The sequence below is a fragment of the Protobothrops mucrosquamatus genome, unplaced genomic scaffold (genome assembly GCF_001527695.2).
Source record: "Protobothrops mucrosquamatus isolate PMUCROS unplaced genomic scaffold, P.Mucros_1.0 scaffold687, whole genome shotgun sequence".
In the NCBI taxonomy this organism is placed as follows: domain Eukaryota; kingdom Metazoa; phylum Chordata; class Lepidosauria; order Squamata; family Viperidae; genus Protobothrops; species Protobothrops mucrosquamatus.
The window spans coordinates 353,828-360,489 of NW_015386973.1; positions in this window are offsets into that span (position 1 = coordinate 353,828).

A 6,662-nucleotide genomic window follows, 5' to 3' on the forward strand; every position below is an offset into this window, starting at 1 on the left:
TCTCTTAAAGCACTTAAAATAATTCATAGTAAATCATTTTCATTGAAGTTTACATTTGTGTCTGTTTACATAGAATATTTGCCATGGTTCTTAAATTCCTTGAAACAAAAGTACATTTCTATTTGCCTGAAGCAAGTTCCTGTTATTTCTTTTGAAATTAAAGTGATATACTACAATTTCTTCTCTTTATTTCCATCTTTGTTCATTATAAACCACTATTTATCAATTGATAAATGGATAAATATTTATCATAGCCAAGCTGAAGTGCTATCTATCAGTCCTAAACTATTGGAAACTATATCTGCGTAAAACACACTATCTATCCTGCTGTAGGTACAATGTTGGCAAATGCTGCTGATCTTATATACAAGTTATATTAAAGACAAACTTATGGGCTCCCTCACTTCTTTCCAAATATCACCATCTCATAGGAAAACTATGCACCAATAATTCTCCTTAATGTAGAGCAGGGGTGTCAAACTGCCGGCCCGCAGGCCAGATGCGTCATGCCAAACCCGCGCCCACCCCATTGCCGGTAATGGGGGGAAAGTCGTGATACATCGCAACATGCTACGTGATGTTGCGAGTTTGACACCCCTGATATAGAGCAAGGCTGGGAGGATGATTAGACAGGTGAGGTCAGCCATCTTTCAAATCTTGTTCCAGTTTTGCACAAATGCATTCAGAAGAAGTTTGAGTATTGGCTGGTAATTTTGGACACTGACTGAGCACTGTTCTGAATATCTTTATTTTGCTTACATTGCCTGTTATATATATATGGGTTCAGCATTAGTTCAGAAGACCAGAAAACCATATTCAAAAGTAGCCTGAACAACAGATGACAGGTACAGAGATTTTGTATTGTGAATCAGAAGACAGCCAACCTTCCATTCCCTGCTTTGGTAAACAGTTTCACACTCAAAGAGACACATTGATTCAGCTCTGCAAACTGGGAATTGGCTCAAAGACTTACTGAGCACCGGGGAGAGCATAATTTGAAAGAATCAGAATTTCCTATTTTCCCCGGAGAAGAATAACTATCGAAGGCAGTGTTCATAGACTGGTGAAGGACAGTTTTTCTGTGAATATAAAAATAGCCTTAAAGGAAATATAGATCTAGTTGCCTATCAAAGGAGGTACCGCAAATATGCCAATTGATTATTTAAATCTGTTATTTTTAGATAGAAAAGAAGAAGAAAAAGTTGAATACACTGTTTTCTCCTATTAGATAAATTAACTCAATACATACATAACACAGTGTGTGTACTCAGGATGGTTAGCATCAGTGCTGACCCCTCTTAAATGAAAAATATTTTTTTTCTGTTTCATAACAGTGGCCAAGCTAGTCCACATGCATTACTACACTGTTGGTTGCTTAACCATACTTTTCAACCAACTCATAACTGTACAGATTTACAGAACCTGCAGACTAGGGTTGAGACACACTACAATGACTTTTTCCCACTATATGCTAAATTAAATCCTGTTGTGGGTTAGCTTTGTCAGAGCAGAGGGCAAGGAATCATTTGGTTTGGGCCACAAAGTTATTTTAAAGCAACCTTAAGTTTTTTAAAAAAGATAAAATACAAATGAACAAAAACAAAAAAAGATTAAAAGAAAGCGGGAGGGGAACAAGGGGGGAGTTAAAAATGACAAGAGAAAAGAAAAAAGTACAAAAATGAGTTCTGACTTTTTTCAGTACAAACTTATAATAAAGTAACCCCTTACTCTAAATTAAAACAAAAACAATAGACAATATAAAAATAAATAAAAAAACTAAACCTATATAAAATAACCACTTATTCTCTCTTTCTAAAGAAGTCCAAAAGCGTTGTCCATGTAGAATAGTGAGTTATAAGTACAGTAGGCTGTGCCTGTCTGTCTATATAGTACACTAAACTATCAATCATCGTTAACAAACCACAACACTGAGTTCACAACCAAAGTAAGCCAAAGAGATAACACCGTGTAATAATTTAACACAATGATTCTAGCAATACATGATACAGCATACAATATTGTATTGCACGGTGGCCTATCCAGTGCATTTGTTAACCAAGGCTTACAGTTTATGCCTGGCAAACACAGGCATAAACTAGTTGTTTGAATTCTGTAGCGTTGTGTTGCAATATGCTTTATACGGAAGGATAAGGAATCTCTGATTATGCCTCTGATCCATTTCTCTGCCTCCACACTGACTTTTCTAGTTAGGGCTGCTGGGTGTTGCAACCTCTTAGGTTTTAACCCCTAAAACATACAGAGGAGGGTTAAACCCTAACACCCGCGCCCTGAGTCCAAAGCAGGCTGTAGATAGGCAAAAACTTAGCAAGAGCTGCCTCTCTTGCCGCATGTCCTCTGCCTTATTTCTCAGCTCAGGAGATACCAACACTCGGGCCAGACAATAATCCGCGGTGACTGTCACCTGACACTAACGACAGAAGGATCCCCCCCCCCCCGTCCAATGACCGCTGCATCCCCCTTCCGTTTGAATCCTCCTTGAGCACCAGCACCGCCACCCAACCTTTCACTCCGGACGCCGCAGGGGATCCACCCAACCCGAAAGGTCGCTTTCCCTTCCCTCCCCCCCCCGCCCCACCGGCCTGGGCTCCGCCTCGCGTCAGCTGATTGGGCCTTTCGAACTGTGCGGGCGGACCCGGCCGGATGAATCAGGGAGCGCTGGAGCTCGAGAGGGAGGATTCCCTGCTGCTGCCGCAATTTCACGTGTGCTCCCCGGCAGGGGATGCGTGGGGGGTTCTGACTCGGGGGTTTCCCGTAAGTACCCCCAAGTTTCCCCGGAGTGTTTGAGTGATGTGTGATTTCTCCTGGCGGAAACGCAGTAGGTCCCCAAGCGTCAGCAAGCAGATTTGGGACCGACCGCAACCTACTAGGGTGAAGCGTGGTTGGTTGTTTATGGCTCAGTAGAGCCTCTAAGTTCCATATGCCATACAGGGGATGGGTTGCCTTAACCTTAAGGCGCTAATGTTCTTGAGGGTTTTTCTTTCCTTGTTTCCCTGGTATAGGGCTATGGGAAAGTGCTGGCCATTTACCCAAAAAAGGGGAAGAAAATTAGTTCAGCGCTTGCTCTCTGTTGCAGTGACGCACCTACAGTCTTGACCAGCGGTTTTCTCGCCCGGCGAAACGGCTTTCTGCAACTACAGCCCTCATTCCGGCAGGTATTTTTTGGAAAATAGGAGTGTAGTCCAACAGGGCACCAAGTTGGGGAAAACTTGAAATAGCAGCTAAACTGACTTTTTACTGCATTTTGCCAATGGCACGAATAATTAAAATACCGAGACTCAAAAACAATGAAATGATTTGACATAATATAACATCCTGTGGCAAGTTGTTTCTTATCCTGGCTGACTTTGGAGTTCGCAAGTTCTGAATTAAAGGTTATATGGTCTTCAAGTAAATTTCAAATGATGTAAGATGGCATTTTTCAAGATTGGCAAGTTTAAGATATGTGAACTTCAATTCTCAAAATTCCCCAGCCAGCATGAAATTTGAAAAATACTGGTGTAAGGAAACCATAAATTGCTGAGATTATAACATAAACTGCAGTAGAGTATAGGTTTTATAAATATTTTTTTTAATTACAGATTTATATATTAACCTTAAAAGGGGGTGCAATTATAAGGTGTGTGACTATGGTCTCATACATAATGGTATATGGTTTTACATATGGTTTCTGTAATAATTCACTTGAGGATGAAGCATTCATCCCTGACTACAACTGCAGCATCCCCAGCAAATGAGTGAAGTTTGGTTGTAAAACTATACTTTGCATTCTGTCCTAGAGGTTCAAAGATGTGAATCCCAAATAATTTAAAATATCCTTTCAGTTTACAATTTGAAGGCTAAATTATAAAGTGTGACTAGTAGGAAGGGTCTCACAAGAACAAACAAAATATTGAAAGCCATGTATTCCTAAAAAATGTTTTCATTAACTTCCTTTTTCTAACTATTGTTGAAATAATAGTTAAGGACTCCTCTGAAAGTATTTTTTCTGATCCTGAAAGGTCATTGCTAGTATTTTAATTGTACCAGAAATTAATATGCATCTCTTGTAATGTTCAAATAGCGTTTAAAAGATTTAGTTGAATACGACAAGGTAGTTATTATCTGAAATTATCATGTGCAGCTCCTTCCTGTTCCCGCTTGCTTTGTAGTTGGGCTCACTGAATTCAGTAGCATTTCCACTCAAGTATATGCACAGGATTATATTATGACTGGGTTTATATATTTTAATCCATGGTTTATTTTAATTAGAATTGGTTAAACAAACCATATAGGCTGCTTCTCATGTAATGTCATCATAAGCCACGATTTACCAATCACAATGGCTATGATGTGTGAATTGAGATATATTTTGTATTCAGACATCAGATTCCTAATTCTCCAACCATTTTGTGAAAGATAGAGAACAAGGAACAAACTTAATACTTGTATATCTTTTTTCTTCTTTTTTTCCCCATAGAAGACTTCCTGATTTTCTTAAACCACAATTTCCTGTGATTATTGAACTATAAATCTGTGATTTGCAAGTCTTCTATAAAAGCCAAAGTGGGGGGGGGGGAACAGGGTGAAAAAGCATGTACACGCTCCTTATTTGTTTCCAATCCTCCAAATCTTGATTTGAAAAACAAAGAATATGATTACTGAAACAAGCTGTGTAGAAAAGACTAATGTTCAACTATGGATTATTGAATAAATCACAATTTGATAGATTCAAACAAGTTAAGCCCTGAAACATAGTTTACAAAAGGTCCCATTCAGCCAGAAAATTCAAGCCACATTGTACAGGTAGTCCACCACTTACAACAGTTTGTTTACTGACCATTCAAAGTTAAAATGGCACTGAAAAAGTGACTTCTGACCATTTTTCACATTTATGACCATTGCAACATTGGACACTTGGCAAATGATTCATATTTATGAGTCCCAAGCTCATGTGATCACCTTTTGTGATCACCTTTCTGACAAGCAAAGTCAATGGGTAAGCCAGATTCATTTAACCGTGGTATTAACAACTGCAGTGATTCACTTAACAACTGTGGCAAGAAAGATCATAAAATGGGGCAAGACTCACTTAACAATGGTCTCACTTAGCAATGGAAATTTGGGGCTCAATTATGGTCATAAGTCGAGGACTACCTGTACTGGCTGTAATGAGATTTCTGTTTTGGCCTATTCAGTTGTGATCTGAAACACTGTAGCTTATTCCATAAAAACCAGTCAGTTCACAGTTTAACTTGATATGTGAATCCAGCTAATAAATCTGAAATGTGAAAAGTAAAATTCTAGCCATCAGTTTGTGAGCTTCACAATTGCATTTTAATTGATTCCAAAGACAGATGTAATATGATGAAATTAGCCAATATAAAAATCTTCTGACATTTTCTTTCAAGTGTGCAGTTTTTTTCCCCAAATAGGCAGGCTTTGTGTGGCATTCTTGAAAAATGAAAATGCTGAACATTCTTCTAATAGTTTTTTTTTTGAATATTTTCCTTTGTTCAAGCTGATCGTCTGCCTTGAATATTGGGCAGTATTTTTGTTACTGTGGTAGTTGGCTTGTTAAGGACCTTGTTCAAATGTGTAGTGTTCCATCATTTAATGAGAGCAGTGTTTTTGGTAGCCTTTGCAACCATATTTTTTTCCTTTTAAAATGTCAATGAAGCCCCTTACTTTGGCCTGTTAAGACAAAGAGCTTTTTATGTAAATGAACTTTATTCCCTGGTACTCACTGTGGGAAGCTGAATACATTAGTTAGTAAAGACTTGTTCTACTTTCTGCCTTTTTTGTGTACTATAAAAAGAGAGAAATATCAGGAGGACACAAGTTTCTAATGTTCAAGTAATAAATGGTGGCATTTGTTTAGGATCTGTGTTCCCAGCTGGCTAGAAACTTGAGTTTTTTGATGTAATTTTAAATTTAGCACTTTAGCAATATTAGTATGCAAGTGAATTATTTTCTATGTGTGATTTGAAGATAATTTTAAAATGAAATTTAAAAGCTTTTTGTTCTAACTATACAGCAGGATTTGCATTCCAAAACAGTAATGCTCACAACGTGGTTTTTTTTTCCGTACAGAATTGATTATTCAGTTAATTGAAGTCTTCTATATTTTAAGTGTTTCTATGGAAATTTGTAACAATTCAGATTTCAATTGCAGTTTGAATTCTTTCTATTCTTTGGCAAGTCGAGGACACATTCTTCATATGAAGCTACTTTTAAAAAATCTGAGATAAATGTAAAATTATAAACAATGTTTAAAATGTATGTGAAATTAATGTGCAAGCAATGAATGTTATTTCATATTGATATATTTAGAATTATTCCTATGCTAACATTTTAACTAACTTTAAGTAGATTGATAGAATTGATAATTTTAATGGAAAGGACTGACGCTTAGATTTTCTGTATCTAAATTTCAACTTTACAACAGGGTGTGTAATTTGACATCTGTTTATGGAACTCAAGTGACTGAGTAGGAATAGATATGAGAGTGATCTTTCTGTGACATCTGTCACCCCATTGATTGCAAGAGTTGGTTTAGCTGATCTGGCTGGGTGGCCTCTTTTCCTCCCATTGCATCCCCCTGGAAGCTGCGTGTCTAGTAAAAGAGGGCAACCATTCCAGATAAGAAAAACAACTTCAATTTC